Source organism: Typopeltis vanoorti, chromosome 14 (genome assembly GCF_054136105.1).
Source record: "Typopeltis vanoorti isolate ZY-2024b chromosome 14, IOZ_Tvanoo_1.0, whole genome shotgun sequence".
NCBI lineage: Eukaryota > Metazoa > Arthropoda > Arachnida > Uropygi > Thelyphonidae > Typopeltis > Typopeltis vanoorti.
The window spans coordinates 54,054,013-54,072,411 of record NC_143562.1 but is presented as its reverse complement, the minus strand read 5'-3'; the positions used below and the strand labels follow the sequence as shown (position 1 = coordinate 54,072,411).

Genomic DNA, 18,399 nt, shown 5'->3' with positions numbered 1-18,399 from the left:
ATACATATCAAGATTCCCTTTTGCAACATGATTTTTTCGAAGATTCAGTCTTCTTTTAAATCTAAGAATCTTGTCATTTGAAGATAATATATTTTCTCCAGGGCCCTGCAGCGACTTGCTCAGCATATTAATGTAATGAAAAATGTCAGCTAAATAGGCTAGCATCTGCACCCACTTTTGATCTTCAAAACACTTGGCAAAATCTTGTTTATTGTTTTCTTGAAAATATCTTTGCAATTCATCTTTTAGCTCAAACACCCTATTTAGAACATTTCCTCTACTTAGCCACCAGATTTCTGTATAGAGCAAAAGGTTTATATACTCTTTGCCCAGATTTTTTACACAGAATTTTAAACATTCTGGAATGAACTGGCCTTTGTTTAATAAAGTTAACCATTTTTGTGGCATCATCAAAATCTTTTTTCAGTTCATCTCCAAGAAATTTTGACATCAACACTTCTCTGTGAATAAAACAGTGTGTTGAGAAAATATCAGCATTTTCTTGAAAAATGTCAGCTAAATAGGCTAGCATCTGCACCCACTTTTGATCTTCAAAACACTTGGCAAAATCTTGTTTATTGTTTTCTTGAAAATATCTTTGCAATTCATCTTTTAGCTCAAACACCCTATTTAGAACATTTCCTCTACTTAGCCACCAGATTTCTGTATAGAGCAAAAGGTTTATATACTCTTTGTCCAGATTTTTTACACAGAATTTTAAACATTCTGGAATGAACTGGCCTTTGTTTAATAAAGTTAACCATTTTTGTGGCATCATCAAAATCTTTTTTCAGTTCATCTCCAAGAAATTTTGACATCAACACTTCTCTGTGAATAAAACAGTGTGTTGAGAAAATATCAGCATTTTCTTCTTTTACATGAGAAACAAAACCTCTTGTGGAGCCAACCATGGATGGAGCACCATCAGTACATTTGCCAATACAGTTCTTCCAAGAAAGACCTTTTGTTTTCAGATATGAGGATAAAATATTGAATGTATCTATTTCTCTGCTTGTGTTAGGTAATTCTTTACAACAGAGAAAGTTTTCTTGAATTTCACCCTCATTAACAAATCTTACAAAAGCTACAATGTAACAGTTATTGGTAAGATCTGATGACTCGTCAACTTGGATGGAAAAACTGCTATTTTTCAGTTTATCACTCAAAACCTCCACGACGTCATTTGACATATCATGGATACGTCGACTTATCGTACTGTTTGAAAATGGAATATTTTCAATTTCTCATACTGCATCTTGTCCCAGCATATTTTACCCACTATAATTTTACATGCTGGCATTATTAGGTTCTCACCAACTGTGTGACTTTTCCTTTTCTGTGCAATAATTTCTGCTACCGAATAACTTGCTTCACGAGCCTTTTCACTGACACTGAATTTATTCATAAAAACTGCACATTTTTTCTTTCGAGATTGCAATAGCGTTTTAAAATAATCAGCACTTTTATTTTCCATATCATTGTGATTTTTCGTGAAATGTCTTTTCAATTTTGCTGGAGCCATTGCTGTATATTTGAAAGTTGTTTGCCACAGACGAGACACAGTGGAAGAGGACAATCTGGATCACCAGTCAATGTAAATGTAGAAAGTATTTTTAACTTGGGTATAATTATGTTAAAGATACCAAGCAATTTTAAACCTGGTTTTACTCCATTTCCCAAGTGAGCAAACAGACAAAATGTCAAGTTTGCGCCTGCAATTGATGCAAGACTAGCTGATCCCACAGGTAGTGCAAGACCGAGCAACTCGTAGTAAAGGTGGAGCAAGCTCTGATCACTAATCTTAATATTTACCCTTAATGCCAAAACACATCTCCAAGAAGGGGATGTATGATGTTTTGTATTAAAGGCAAGGGGCCACTACCCAGACCGGTTTCGACCTTTATTGAGGTAGAATGGGAGTTCATGCCTTTCATCACTGGCCTCTTTAGATTTAAAAAAGTTGTGCTGAGAGTCAGCTTGATAGTGAGAGAGGAGAGGAAAGATAGAGTGGATAGTAGTAGATAGTTAAAGGAGGCCTCAGTCGATCTACTTGGCCTGACTTAAATGCCAAAACCAAGCAGATCTCCGCATTATCTCCCTCCATCCGTTCTCCCCCGCGTTCTCCGGCCAGCCACCTCTTCAGATGTCTGGCCGATGAAAGAAGTGAAAAAAACAAATGCAGGAAGACACATAAATTGAAAATCAAAAGAACTAGGACACACATAAACAGAAACAACAAAAGTCGGTGAATTAACAGAAAAGTACTGCAAGAACGGGGGAAGAGCCTGGCCCGAGTGATGCAGCCCGCAAGGAGCTGCACTGCCTCGCTGTAAGCCTTCGCCGCTCGGGTTCTCAGGTCTGCCCCCTCCTATGTGGATTAAGCGTGAACATACAGAAACAGAACCAAGAAACTTAGAAGGGACTTTTTTTTTTTTAAGTCATATTTGCCCTGCTATCTCTTACTGCTTCCTCATAGTCTTTTACCACGTTTTCCATCACTGTGAGTACGTGTACTGACTCTTCATCATTAAGTTGCCATATTCTCTTCAAGCATTCATTCCATTCCGCTCGGTCGTAAGTGACTTTCCCAAACTTGAGCCATATTCTAAGACTCTCTAGCTTACCTTCACATTGCAAAGCCACGTCTCCCTTTTCCTGTACAGCTGTGTGGACTTTGATTTTTATCTCGGGTTTATTCCTAAGATAGAATAGGATTCGTTTTGTTACATTAGAATTTTCATATAGGGGTGCTTTTCCTTTTACCGGTTTTGTAATGGGGTGAGAAGAACCAGTGTTTGTATCTACTGGTAAAGTTCTTTTTTCAAATTCCTTCATTATCCATGGGTATCTCTTTTCCAGAACTGCTCGTGTCAGCGACTTCAATGTGTCGCATAGGTGTTGTTTTTCTTCCACTGTTAAGTCCAAGTGACCGTCCAGTTGCTGGGGCTCAACCTTGGTTATATCCTTTACATAGAGTTCTCCCCATATGAGTCTATTGCTCCTTTTAAAGAACAAGAAAGTTGGCTCTCCTTTTGTGGTCATTATCTGAAGTAGTTTTTCTGCTGTTTCAGATAATGACCACATTTCTGCTTTAGGAGATCCCTTAAAGTTCTTCAGAATGACAGAGCCGTTTGGAGTATTGCTTTTAACAAAGTCTGTTCCTTCCTTAGTTTCTGGATTGTTTCCTTGCTCTCTGTCTTCTTCTTCTGATGAGGTTTCTTCCTCATTTTCTGTGTTGTTTTGCAACATTATCTCATTTCCTTTCTCATCCTCATCTGAACTTGAGGCTTCTATTTGGCTTTCAGTGTCCTGTTTATTTCGTTTCATTTCTCCTTCTTCTGGCGTGATGGGTCGTTTTGTTGTACTGGTGTTGATTTCCATTTCCTCTGTTTCTGTGCTGTTATTGTTGCCTTCCGATTCATTGGTGTAAGATTTCTTAGTGTTCTGTTTCTTTTTCTTCCTAATTCTCCCTTCTGCGTTCCTCCCAGTTATTGCCTGATTTCCTAATGTAGTCGTTGCGGTAGCTGGCGGTTGGAGGGCTGGAAACTCTTCTGGTTCAGTTGTTTGTGGTTCGTTTACTGTTTGGCCGGTAGCTCGAGAGTCCTGTGTTGTGAGCTTAGGAATGGCTACTGCCACAGGTGTTATGGCGCCTCCTACTCTTTCTGCAAGGGTCCTATTAAGACAAATGTCTATTTTATGGGATGTGTTCCCACATTTACGGCACAGTGACTCACATTGATTCAATGTGTGTTCTGTCGATAAGCAGTTGCGGCATGTGTTGTTTTTCGGGCAGTGAGCGCTAAGGTGACCCAAAGCGGTGCACCGAAAACATTGTTTTCTTACGCCTGGATAATTGACCATTACTCTTGCTGAGCCTAAAAAAATCAAGTTGGGGACCTCTGTTTTCATCTCGATTGAAATGCTCACTTCCCCTGACTTCCACTCTGGGATATCCGTGTCTTGTCCGATTGTTACGTTTCGGACAGTCCCCCACTTGGAGAAAATGGTTTTAATGATTTCCTCCCCTTTCTCTAGATATTCGAGTGGAAACCTGTCAATTTTTACGGATTTTAAAATACTTCCGACTAGGAAGGGTAGGTATTTTTTTTCCCTTCACATTCTATGCCTTTAAGGAGTGTTTCTCTTGTTTCTATGTTGTTTGTTACTATTTGGAATCTACCCCCCCCACCCCCGTAAGGGGTAAGCCCGTAAATACTTTCTGCTTTGACGACTTTGAGAAGAGCTCTCACAAACGTCGCTTTGTCGATGTTTGGGTCAATTTCGATCCCGAGAGTATGAACTCTTGGCAAGAATTTCGACATTGTTTAAAAGCAAATACCTTACCAACGGAATAGCAAATTTCAGTCCCCGAAAGGAAATACCCTAAAACGGACCTGCACCGACTGGAACGAGGCCGCAAAAAATAAAAACCAACAAAAGAAAAACTAGAAGGGTTCTTACCAAACAATACTGGAATAGGAGCTCTCTCTCGGGATCTGGTAACTGGCAACTGGAATCCAAAAGAAGACTGGAACATGGAGCTTTCTCTCGGGGCTGCTGAAAACAGGTCTCATCAGTGGGAGCCAGGCTAGAAATACCAAGATTTAGTAATGCAGAGCTTATAAGTATTTTACCAAAACAAGTTACCATAAGGTGTTTTAACCTTATTAAATAAAAATCTCAGGAGGAGATATAAATGTAGAAAGTATTTTTAACTTGGGTATAATTATGTTAAAGATACCAAGCAATTTTAAACCTGGTTTTACTCCATTTTTCAAGTGAGCAAACAGACAAAATGTCAAGTTTGCGCCTGCAATCGATGCAAGACTAGCTGATCCCACAGGTAGTGCAAGACCAAGGCAACTTGTGGTAAAGGTGGAGCAAGCTCTGATCACTAATCTTAATATTTACCCTTAATGCCAAAACACATCTCCAAGATCTATCCATCATCAGCTAGTCTTGCATCAATTGCAGGTGCAAACTTGACATTTTGTCTGTTTGCTCACTTGAAAAATGGAGTAAAACCAGGTTTAAAATTGCTTGGTATCTTTAACATAATTATACCCAAGTTAAAAATACTTTCTACATTTATATCTCCTCCTGAGATTTTTATTTAATAAGGTTAAAACACCTTATGGTAACTTGTTTTGGTAAAATACTTATAAGCTCTGCATTACTAAATCTAGGTATTTCTAGCCTGGCTCCCACTGATGAGACCCGTTTTCAGCGGCCCCGAGAGAAAGCTCCATGTTCCAGTCTTCTTTTGGATTCCAGTTACCAGATCCCGAGAGAGAGCTCCTATTCCAGCATTGTTCGGTAAGAACCCTTCTAGTTTTTCTTTTGTTGGTTTTTATTTTTTGCGGCCTTGTTCCAATCAGTGCAGGTCCATTTTAGGGTATTTCCTTTCGGGGACTGAAATTTGCTATTTCATTGGTAAGGTTAACAATGTCAAAATTCTTGCCAAGGGTTCGTACTCTCGGGATCGAAATTGACCCAAACATCGACAAAGCGACGTTTGTGAGAGCTCTTCTCAATGTCGTGAAAGCAGAAAGCATTTACGGGCTTACCCCTTACGGGGGGGGAAGATTCCAAATAGTAACGAACAACATAGAATCAAGAAAAACGCTCCTTAAAGGCATAGAATGTGAAGGGAAAAAATACCTGCCCTTCCTAGTCGGGAGTATTTTAAAATCTGTAAAAATTGACAGGTTTCCTCTAGAATATCTAGAGAAAGGGGAGGAAATCATTAAAACCATTTTCTCCAAGTGGGGGACTGTCCGAAACGTAACAATCGGACAAGACGCTGATATCCCAGAGTGGAAATCAGGGGAAGTGAGCTTTTCAATCGAGATGAAAACAGAGGTCCCCAACTTGATTTTTTTAGGTTCAGCAAGAGTAATAGTCAATTATCCAGGTGTAAGAAAACAATGTTTTCGGTGCACTGCCTTGGGCCACCTTAGCGCTCACTGCCCTAAAAACAACACATGCTGCAACTGCTTATCGACAGAACACACATTGAATCAATGTGAGTCACCGTGCCGTAAATGTGGGAACACATCCCATAAAATAGACGTTTGTCCTAACAGGACCCTTGCAGAAAGAGCAGGCGGCGCCATAACACCTGCGGCAGTAGCCATTCCTAAGCTCACAACACAGGACTCACGAGCTACTGGCCAAACAGTAAACGAACCACAAACAACTGAACCAGAAGAGTTTCCAGCCCTCCAACCGCCAGCTATCGCAACGACTACATTAGGAAATCAGGCAATAACTGGGAGGAACGCAGAAGGGAGAATTAGGAAGAAAAAGAAACAGGACACTAAGAAATCTTGCACCAATGAATCGGAAGGCAACAATAGCAGCACAGAAATGGAGGAAATGGAAATCAATATCAGTACAACAAAACGGCCCATCACGCCGGAAGAAGAAGGAGAAATGAAACGAAATTAACAAGACACTGAAAGCCAAATAGAAGCTTCAAGTTCAGATGAGGATCAGGAAGGAAATGAAATAATAACGCGAAACAACACAGAAAATGAGGAAGAAACCTCATCAGAAGAAGAAGACAGAGAGCAAGGAAACAATCCAGAAACTAAGGAAGGAACAGACTTTGTTAAAAGCAATACCCCAAATGGCTCTGTCATTTTGAAGAACTTTAAGGGATCTCTTAAAACGGCAGCAAAACTATTTCAGATAATGACCACAAAAGGAAAGCCAACTTTCTTGTTCTTTAGGAGGAGCAATAGACTCATATGGGGAGAACTCTATGTAAAAGATATAACCAAGGTCGAGCCCCATCAACTGGACGGTCACCTGGACTTAACAGAGGAAGAAAAACAACACTTATGCGACACATTGAAGTCGCTGACACGAGTAGATTTGGAAATGAGATACCCATGGATAATGAAGGAATTTGAAAAAAGAACTTTACCAGTAGATACAAACACTGGTTCTTCTCACCCCATTACAAAACCGGTAAAAGGAAAAGCACCCCTATATGAAAATTCTAATGTAACAAAACGAATCCTATTCTATCTTAGGAATAAACCCGAGATAAAAATCAAAGTCCACACAGCTGTACAGGAAAAGGGAGACGTGGCTTTGCAATGTGAAGGTAAGCTAGAGAGTCTTAGAATATGGCTCAAGTTTGGGAAAGTCACTTACGACCGAGCGGAATGGAATGAATGCTTGAAGAGAATATGGCAACTTAATGATGAAGAGTCGGTACACGTACTCACAGTGATGGAAAACGTGGTAAAAGACTATGAGGAAGCAGTAAGAGATAGCAGGGCAAATATGACATAAAAAAAAAAAAATGCCCCTTCTAAGTTTCTTGATTCTGTTTCTGTATGTTCACGCTTAATCCACATAGGAGGGGGCAGACCTGAGAACCCGAGCGGCAAAGGCTTACAGCGAGGCAGTGCAGCTCCTTGCGGGCTGCATCACTCGGGCCAGGCTCTTCCCCCGTTCTTGCAGTACTTTTCTGTTAATTCACCGACTTTTGTTGTTCTGTTTATGCGTGTCCTAGTTCTTTTGATTTTCAATTTGTGTGTCTTCCTGCATTTGTTTTTTCACTTCTTTCATCGGCCAGACATCTGAAGAGGTGGCTGGCCGGAGAACGGATGGAGGGAGATAATGTCGGAGATCTGCTTGGTGCTGGCATTTAAGTCAGGCCAAGTAGATCGACTGAGGCCTCTTTTAACTATCTACTACTATCCACTCTATCTTACTTCTCCTCTCTCACTATCAAGCTGACTCTCAGCACAACTTTTTTAAATCTAAAGAGGCCAGTGATGAAAGGCATGAACCCTCATTCTACCTCAATAAAGGTCGAAACCGGTCTGGGTAGTGGCCCCTTGCCTTTAATACAAAACATCATACATCCCCTTCTTGGAGTTGTGTTTTGGCATTAAGGGTAAATATTAAGATTAGTGATCAGAGCTTGCTCCACCTTTATCACGAGTTGCCTCGGTCTTGCACTACCTGTGGGATCAGCTAGTCGTGCATGAATTGCAGGCGCAAACTTGACATTTTGTCTTTTTGCTCACTTGGGAAATGGAGTAAAACCAGGTTTAAAATTGCTTGGTATCTTTAACATACAGTCAATGTAAAGCCCTTGATAAGTAATTTTCATTGTAAAGACGAACCTTTTTTGTATTCGTTTTTGTATTTGTGTTTTGAAATTCGGTATGAGATTCTAATTCTTAATCACTAGCCTCTTCAGAATTGTGTGGATTTTTTCTCTTCAAAAATTTTCATATTTTAAGTTAGAAATTTCTATAAAATAAAAAAATGTAAAAAAGATGATAAATCAAAATTAGACTAATAAAACTGAAGCACAAAACGTAAATAAGGGAAAACAAAAGAAATACATGGGAAAACGGGGGGGGGGAGAAAACAGAACAACTCCATTACAGTGATCTTTGTTTACATCGCGCAAAGCACTTATGTAACCTTATTCACCATTCAGAATAAACTATCGAAATATCGAATTGGAAGTGTGAATATATTTTATTGTAGGTTAGCTAACAGTTGTTGGCACGTAACTCAAATGAAATTGGTCTTGAAACAATAAAAATACTTATTACATGTGAGACTGTCATTAAAGGTATTAGTTTTTTAAAAAAATTGGTTAAATTAAAGAGCCGAGAAAATTAGTTTATAAAACAGATTCAGTTATGTTAGTAATATAAAATTTAGTAAATTAATAAAAATATAATAGAAAAAGTATAATATTGCTCAAACTATCGACTGCAACCTGAAATAAAGGAGTAACCTTCCCAAAAATTACAGTTTAGCTAAAAAAAAACATACAAACTTTTCATATTAATGAGTGAATACATATCTACATGCTAGAAAACACATAGGATTGATAAGAGACCGACTGCGTTTCTTGCTTGCACTGACTCATAAGTGACACTAGCTAGCACTAGAACTAGCTCCAGTTGCCGTATGATAAGTGGATCATGGACAGCATTGCCTTGCATCCTAGTGGGAGTTAATACAACTAATGCAAACTCGAATTTATTCCTTTCAGAGAACATTTATTATTTTCTTCCACTGTTTAAGTTCATTTATTTGCCACTGCTATTCATTATCATTTCTCATGGAACCCCGGTTGAGAAACACTGGACTAGAGATTAAAGAATCTTTAATGTCTAACCTGGATTATGCTGATGATTGTTTGGCCTTATTCACAAATTATACTGGAGAAATGCATTCTTTTACTGCTTCAATTGATCATGCTGAGAGTCAGCTAGGTTTGATTATCAATATTGAGAAAACAATGATACTGAAAAGAGATGATAAAATTGTTCTCTGTATGTGCTATAGAGTAAGTCTCCACTTCAGTTATCTTTGTAGCTATATAATTGATATTGGTGAGGTGAGGAATGAAGTGAATAAATTAGTGATGGCTTTAGGGGTATTCAAAAAGTTATGGAAAGTTTGGAAAGACAGCAGTAATAAAAAGCTTAAAATTTACAATAGTCTGCTTCTCTATTGTATTGTGTTATAGAACCAAGATGTAGATATTATGCAAGAGTGATGATTGGAGATTTGATGCTTTTGATCATTAATGGTATTAAAGAGTATTTTTGGGGTAAGTTAGTTTGACTTTATGAATAATGCTGAGATACATCGAAGTAGTGGTCAGCCACTACTTCGATGTCTATCCTGTGTAAGGAAAGGCTAGGATGGTTTGGCTACGTTGCAGAATTCAGTTCATTCATTTGACAAGCAGTCGTATTAAGTGATCCAGAAGGTGTTAGAAAAAGAGGTAGGCCTTGAATGAGACATTGACAGTCTAAATGAGATCTTGAAATGGAATATGGTGCCATGAAGTAGCAGTGTACTCTCAGTACAGACTCTCAACATATCTGGCATAATAAGCTGCTCAATTTAGTCAAACCTCTGTGACGGTTGCTTGAGGAACTTGTATGTATGTATACTTAAGAAGGTTAGAAAAATTGTAGGAGAGAAACTTGGGGGAATTACAAGCTAGATTTCATTATCAGATTTTTTTTTACATTATGACAAATAGTCAAGAAATCATGGTAATTCCATTGCACAATGGTGGTGCAAAGACCAATGTATCCAACTATCGACCAATTAGTATCTCATTTGTGGTGGTGAAGATTTTGGAAAAATTGGTTAGTTCCCGCATTCAGAAATGGGTTGACAGTGAATCTCTACTTTGCAATGAACAACATGGGTTTACTAAGGGAAGGTCATGTTTTAGCAACTTGCTCACATTCTATAACAATGTTACCATTGAACGAGATAAGGGGAATGGATAAACCATGATACTTTTGGATTTTGCTAAGGCTTTTGACAGAATACAGCATGGCAGACTGCTGCATAAATTGGAGAAAATGGGTTTGGGTTATTCAATATTAGCATAGATAAGAGGATGGCTGACTGACAGATATCAAAAAGTGGTATATTGGGGATCTGAGTCTGCAAGGTTCTCTTCCTAGCCACATAGGCTACTCTCAAGATGCTTTTTCCTTTAATGCTATGTCCTTTGCGGACGATCTTATTCTCGTAGCCTCTACTAAGATAGGCTTGCAGGAACTTCTTGACCGGGCAGTTGACTTCTTCTCTATTCGAGGCCTTTCTATTAATGTAGAGAAGTCCTGCTCTTTAGCTCTTGTCCCTGCTGGTCGTGAGAAGAAGCTTAAGGTCGAGACTATAGAGTTTTCCCTGCACGGGAGGCCGTTGCATGTTTTAACCATCCTGAAAGAGTGGAGATACCTCGGTATCATGTTCACCCCAAAGGGAAGGTCTTCTGTCCCTTCTATCTTAGAAGCTGGGATCGCTTCTTTGAGGAAAGCTCCTCTTAAACCCCAGCAAAGACTGTTTTTCCTTTCCTACTATCTACTACCTCACTTTTACCACAAGTTGGTGCTTGGTAGGACATATATCTCGGTACTGTCCCGAATGGGCAGGGCTATCTGTTCAGCCATGAGATCATGGCTCCGACTGCCACCTGACACCCCTACTGCATATTTCCACACAAGGGTGAAGGATGGTGGGCTCAGGGTTCCGTCGCTTAGATGGCTGATCCCACTCCTGTGGCTGTCAAGAATTGCGAAGTTAGAATTATCTTCTTCCCCTATCTGCAGAGAGGCTTTCTGTAGCCCATTAATACAAGAAGACTTTAGACGGGCTAAAGGCTGGTCCCATTATCAGGGTACCTTAATTGAGTCAGCACTCACAGAACACAAGAGGTGGGCATCTCTGTTGCACTGTTTTGTAGATGGTGCTCCTTTAAAAGAGTCATATCTGGTACCTCCCCAGCATGATTTGGTAAGGGATGGCACCAAATTCCTCCCTGGGTTCGAGTATATTGACCTTATCAGGACGAGGATCAATGCCCTGCCTACTCGAGCCCACACAGCTCGAAGGTGTTAGTGACAACTCAAACTGTAGGGCTGGATGCCACTACAGTGAGACATTGTCTTATATAGCCCGGTGTTGTTTCCGCACCATGAGGTCTGCATGCGGAGGTATGACGCAGTGGTCTCCATTCTGAACAACTGCTTTAAGAACAAAGGTTGGGTGACCGCGGTGGAACCACATTATAGGACCTCCGCAGGCTTGCATAAGCAGACAGTGATTAAAAGAGATGGTGACATTTGGGTAGTTGATGCCCAGGTGGTGGGAACAAGATGCCCACTAGCCTATAGCCATAATAATAAAGTGAACTACTATAAAAATAACCAAGATCTAGTTAGTAAGATACGGGAGGAGCATGGGGCAACTCTGAGCTTTACCAACACCACCATCTCTTTACATGGCGTATGGAGCGCACATAGTTATAAGGACTTAAAACAGCTTGGGTTTATGCAGAAGGATATAAAAATTCTTTCCTTGAGGGCCCTACAGGGCACACTGGTGGCATGGCATTGCCACCAGAGAATGCTACAATGATAACTAGAACAGGCGCAGGGTAAAACACTTGTAAAGGCTTAGGCCTATATCAAGTCTGGACGAGATGTCTGGACATGATGTAAGGGTAGTACTGCCATAACCAGTACAAAGATTAATAAAAAATAAAAAAAATAACAAGTGGTGTACCACCACAAGGATCAGTGCTTGGTCCACTGTTATTCAATCTGTACATTAATGATATTGGGAAGGATTTGACAAGCGACATACAGTTATTTGCTGATGATGCAAAGATAGGTAGAGTAATCAGGAATGCAGTCTTTGCAGAATGATTTGAATAGGCTGGAATTGTGGGCATGGGAAAATGGGTATCAGTTCAATGTCAGTAAATGTAAAGTCATTCACTTTGGCATGATTAGATATCCAATGTCGTATTATATTGGTGGGATTAGGCTAGAAGAAACTGATGAGGCTAGGGAACTTGGAGTATTAGTAGATAGGAAGTTGAAGTTTAGGGACCATGTGGCAAAGTTTGCAAATTCAACTCAAAAGATAATTGTAATGAGGTTGTTATTTTGCCTCTTTACAAGGCCTTGATAAGACCTCACTTGGACTATTGTGTGCAGGTCTGGTCTCCTGGTTTCCATTGTGATTTTGATATATCGGAGAGAATACAATCCTGATATTAAAAATGATATCAGGATTGTGGAATACTGATTATGAAGACAGATTGAGAATTTGTAGACTGCAGACACTATCAAACAGGAGAAAGAGGGGTGATATGATTGAGACTTACAAACTTCTGAAAGGGTCATACAGGATTTCAAATGATGGAATTTTTCAATTTATGGAAGGTGGGGAAAGGATGAGAGGGAATCCTTGGAAGCTGAGAATGAAGGCCACCGAGAAGGGTGTGAGGGCTAGATTTTTCTCTCAGAGGGTGGTGCGTGATTGGAATGGATTGCCATTGGATGTTGTGAGTGCAAGCAGTGTGAATGAATTTGAGAATAAGTATGATAGCTGGTGTGTAGTATGTGGCCTCCCTCGATGAGTCTCTGACTCCTTGGAGGTCTCTCTTAATAATAAAAAACACTATTATATGCACAAATGGACATAGCAATATATAGCATGTACAGATGTCTTTCACTACAGCAGACTTGTAGGAACTAAGATAATTTATTTGTAAGTATAACTTACAGAAGAATAACAGCTGAAAAAATTGTTGATAAGCAGCTTGTAATAATGTAAACTTAATTATGTAGTACTGTTATGATATTCTGTATACTCCTTGAGAGAGGGAGGATGTGTGTGTGTGAGTGAGGAATTTGTGATTTTTGATTTCAACTTATTACTGAGATGAGATGAGATTCCAACTAATATTGAACAGTCAACCAAATTACAGAGATTGAAAGTTAGACAAGCATAGTAGGTGAAAAATTAAATGAGAGTAGGTGTTAAAGGTTATTGTTACATAAACAGATTGATGTTTTCAGCATGATTCATCCAGGGATAATATCCACTTGTGGTTGATGCTTGCTGAAATGGATTGGCCCTACAGTTAAACTTTATATTCTTTGTGGCAATAATTCTAACGGGGAAGGTTATAAAACACATGTTTAATTTTGACTGTTTATATCAGAACACAGAATTATAAGTAAATAATTATTTATTGACTTAGTGCTGATGTTTTGCTGGTGTTATAAGCAGCATCTTCAGAGCACAAAAACACAGTTTGTCACAGTATGCGAGACTACATCAGCATAGTGTAACAAAGTGACTAGTTTAAAAAAATTGTAGCAACAACACAAAGACTAAAGTCCTAATTAGGCATCCTCTATCTTTAAAAAAAATAATAATAAAAACAGAGAGAGAAAGCAGGTACTAGTTATGTCTTAAGATGACTGTCTCCCAAATCTTAGGCAAATTTATACAGCCATATTTGTTGAGATTCGGAGTATTTTTCAAGGCGTCTGTTGATTCTAAGAATGATCTCTCTGACTTGTAAAAGCTTCTGTGCAGTACTTTTGTTTTCTTCCATTTGATCTTGTGTGATTTTGCCGTTACTCCCAAACAAGTTCCAAAATCCAAAAAATGACATCCATCGAACGGGGAATGTATGACCTGCGTCAAGCAATAGCCAATAACATGCATTTAGATGTGGCCAACATCCTAATCCACTCTAAGCATCCCAGAAATTATATCCCTCATAAGGAAATCATTGCTCTAAAAGAGTTACATAATAATAGTGAGATTATCATAAAAAAAAGCAGACAGGGGGAACTTAATCATGGTGATGGACACAACAAATATGAAAACAAAATGCACACACTTTTACAAGATCAGTCAACATACAAAATTATCGATTGCAATCCCACCAACACACAAAAGAATAAGGTGTGTAAATTACTAAAAAAAAAGTCGCTTCCTGGCCTAAAGAAACAGTAAACAAACTCAAGCTCTTCCATGTTAAAACATCCAGGATATATGGAGAACTAAAAATCCGCAAACAAGGTACACCCTTATGCCCTGTTGTAGATAGTATAAATAGTATAAATTTTATAATCCCCATAAGATAAACAAAATACTAAATGCTCCTAAGAAACCCCGTCCCACTAACCACCACAGAGAACTACAACAAAACAGTCGCCATCCCATACATTAAAGGCACATCGGAAAAGATATCCAGGATTTCTAGAATTCTCAATAAACATCAACTACGCACTGTATTCAGACCGTGTGTCAAATTAGCAACTCTCATTCGTTCACCCAAGGACAGCATCCCTCCTTTATCACATCCAGGAGGCTACAAAGTACCCTGCTTATCTAATCAAGCATACTATGGTCAAACAGGAAGAACTGTGGACATCTGCATCAGTGAACATAAAAGATACATCCAGCACTATCAGTATGGCAAGTTGGGCCTAGCAGACCATGCTTTGGATACCCTTGCACACAGGATCAACTGGAAGAAAACAAAAGTATTGCACAGAAGCCTTGAAATATACTCCAAATCTCAACAAATATGGCTGTATAAATTTGTCTAAGATTTGGGAGACTGTCATCTTAAGACATAGCTAGTATCTGCTTTCTCTCTCTGTTTTTTTTTTTTAAAGATGAAGGACGCCTAATTAGGACTTTCATCTTTGTGTTGTTGCTACAATTTTTTAAACTAGTCACTTTGTTACATCATGTTGTAGTTTTGCATACTGTGACAAAACTCTGTTTTTGTGCTCTGAAGATGCTGGTTATAACACCAGCAAAATATAAGCTATAAGTCAATAAATAATTATTTACTTATAATTCTGTTCTGATATATACTGTCAAAATTAAACATCATGTACAACGAACATATAAGCCTTTCTACACATTATGAAACACAGATTGAAGGAAATACTGGTGAATAGATTGTTGCATGTGCAGCTAATCAAAGTTGATCCTGTAAAAATAATTGCCCCAAGTTGGTGTTTTCGACTTGGATTAGCTGCATTTACAGCAGTTCTCTGGCAGCGATAAGCACCCACATGGTGTTCATTTGGTTGCTCATTATTTCATAAAACTGAAATCTCCAAAAGCTGTTAAATTCATTTGAAGGTGGTAGATAACATTTCTAGGTGACCTTCATTGCACAGTTAAATATCATCACCCAGCTTATTTAAGGCCTGAAGACCAGATATGGTCTTCAGAGCAGGGATTCTGGTTTCTGTTACCCCCCCCCCCTTCTTCATCTTCTCCATACAGTGTGGGTGATATCCTTCAAGGTCATGCCAAACATACATCGGTTAAGAAATGGTGGTGCCCCAGGCTAGTGAGTAATGAGTTGGGAGATGGGGCTTTCCCATGAACTGGCACATAACCTGCTACCATACTCTGCCAGATTGTTCCTGGAGAGGGAGTTTGAGTAATCTAATGTGGGAGAGACTGTCAAAGCCATGTTATGGCATAGAGACAGCTTGCTCTCTGTATGGTGTCATGTCCAAGAGCCTGTCTCCTCTCACTTTGTCTCCACTCTGTCCTTCCATCCAACCATGAATGAACTAATGATGACTCTTACAAACAATTACAATGACACTGCAACAAAAAAGAATCTCCTGCATAAAATAACACAACCAGTCACAGCATACCAGAATCTCCTCAATAAAAACTCACTTTCACATCACTTCACTGACAGCTGTGATTAATACCAACATTAATGGCATACACCATCACTTACAGTCATCCAGACCACACCTCTTCTTACTCTTAACAGAAACCCAAATAGCATCTACATCCAGTCCACCTCCAATGTCCAAATTACTTACTTCACAATTGCCTTCACCAGAAGGGTGGCATCTGTATCATTGTGATATCATATATTACATGCCAGAAGAGAGTGGCTTTAGAATACCCTGCTTTTGATCTCCTCTGGTTCATGGTTACCTTGCCTCATCTAGTAATTTTCATCTGCTATATTTATCATTCTCCAAACTCTGATAACCACTCGGACCTCTTCACACTCCTTTCTGTGAAACTCGATCATCTGTAATCCAGCCATCCTAATAATGGGGTCATCTTCCTAGGTGATCTCAACATTCACAATTCCATCTGTCTCCCTTTTTCCAACACTTCTGATCAAGCTTGATGGATGAGCGGCAGAAATCTTTACCATAATTAGTGACTTAATGTGAATTGTACATCTACCTACAAAAATTCTTGATAGTCCCTTCACTTTCTCAATACTCTGGATCTCTTTTTAACCAGTTTCTTTCCAGATACAAAGTCACTTCTCCTCTTGGCAATGCAGACCCAATCTTGTACAAGTCTCCTCTCTAACAGAGTGCCCCCTCTTCAAATCACTCCCAACAGCACATTCTTTAGTACTAAAAAGCTGTCAAATGGAATGACCTGCAGAATTTCTACTGCTCCTTTCCTTGGTCCAACTATTGCTTCTGCTCTCTGATCCTAAGACCTGCTCTGAACAAGTCACAAAAATTATCCTCACTGGCATGAAGATTTTCACCCCCCCCCCCTTCTACCCAGAATTTTCATCTGCTTTCCAAGTCCTGGTTCAACAGTAAGCATATCAAAGCAGTTGAAGAAAAAAATTCAGCTTATTGCAGGTGGCTTGCATCAAAATCCCCAGTTTCATTCTCTGCCTATACCACATACTACAACAATTGCAAAACAGTCATCAGCAGAAAATTTGTCTTCTCTCCACTGGAAGATACTAAGACCATTGGGAATAACTTCTGCTCACCTGCACTATCACCTCTCTCTGTCTCTCTTTCATCTTGTTGGCGCCACTGTCACTTCACCCAGAGATCATGCTGACCTCCTAGCATCACTCTTTTCCTCAAACTCTTGCATAGATGACCAAGGGAAATTGCCTCCTACCATACTAGAATCTGAGCACCATATGCCTCCTGCAATTTTTGGACAAAAAAAAGACATAAAAATTACTAAATAATTTGGACACTAAAGAGTCTTCTGGTCCTGGCGACATTTCTCCAATTGTTTTCCAAACCTAACGCCATTTTGTCTCTATAATATGTTATATGTAGCCAGTACTTATTCCAATGTGTGGAAGCAATCACATATCCAACCTATGCCATAAAAGGGAGAAAGTCTACCTTCAAACTACCAACCAATTGTCATCACTCTCGACATTTCTAAAGCTTTTGGCTCTGTCCAGCATCAAGGCCTGCTAAATAAATTGCCATCCTTTGCTCTACCTGCTATCCTTAGTAACTGGATTGCCAACTTCCTCTCTGGTCATTCACTACATGTCTGATGGCTCCCTCTCTTCGATCTCCACTGTCAATGCAGGAGTACCTCAGGGCTCTGTCCTATCACCTCTTTTTTTATCCCACCCATGAAAGACAGAAGATCCTATAGCAACCAAATTCTGTGTGGGGGAAGGATCAGTAATAGAGTAATCTGTTGATATTCTTCTTGAACTGTTGAAGATTGTAGTCCTTTGAAAATGCTACATAAGGGAGACTGTTCCACAGAATTGAGATTGAAGGAATGAAAGATGACTGGGATTAGTAGGTTCAGTGAGTATGCAGTTCGACTGTAAAAGGATGTTAAACAGCATGAGTTCCTGTAGATCTAGCATAATAGATGCTAGTTCTGCTGAACAATGGCCATGAAAATATCTGGAGTAGAGACACAATGCAGAAACTGATCTTCTATGAGAAAGTGGCTGAAGAGACTATAAGAGAAGTGTTTTTTATCAACCAAACTGCCCTTTTTCAGACAGCATCAAGAATTTTTAGAGAGCTCTTAGGTACACTATTCCAAACATGAGAGCATTCCAATTTGGATTTGGGATTTATATAGAGTAAGTAACTGTTCAGCAGAGAAGTACCATTTTCACTGGAAAAGGTTGTCAAGTTTTTTTTTTTGGAAGCTGTTGATAATATAGAAGTGATATGTTTGTGCCAGGAAAGGTTATTGAGAGTGAGTCCAAGAAGAGAGATTTGATCTTGAGTGTTGAACTGAGCATGATCAAAAGTCAACAGAGATGAT

At 39.3% G+C, this 18,399-nt stretch overlaps 1 protein-coding gene across 1 annotated transcript in view; it reads left to right on the top strand.

Moving 5' to 3' along the window:
* The window catches only part of LOC150099484 (protein transport protein Sec24C-like), a 182,211-nt gene that overhangs the window by 115,296 nt on the left and 48,516 nt on the right, over positions 1 to 18,399 (top strand). The window lies entirely within an intron of this gene.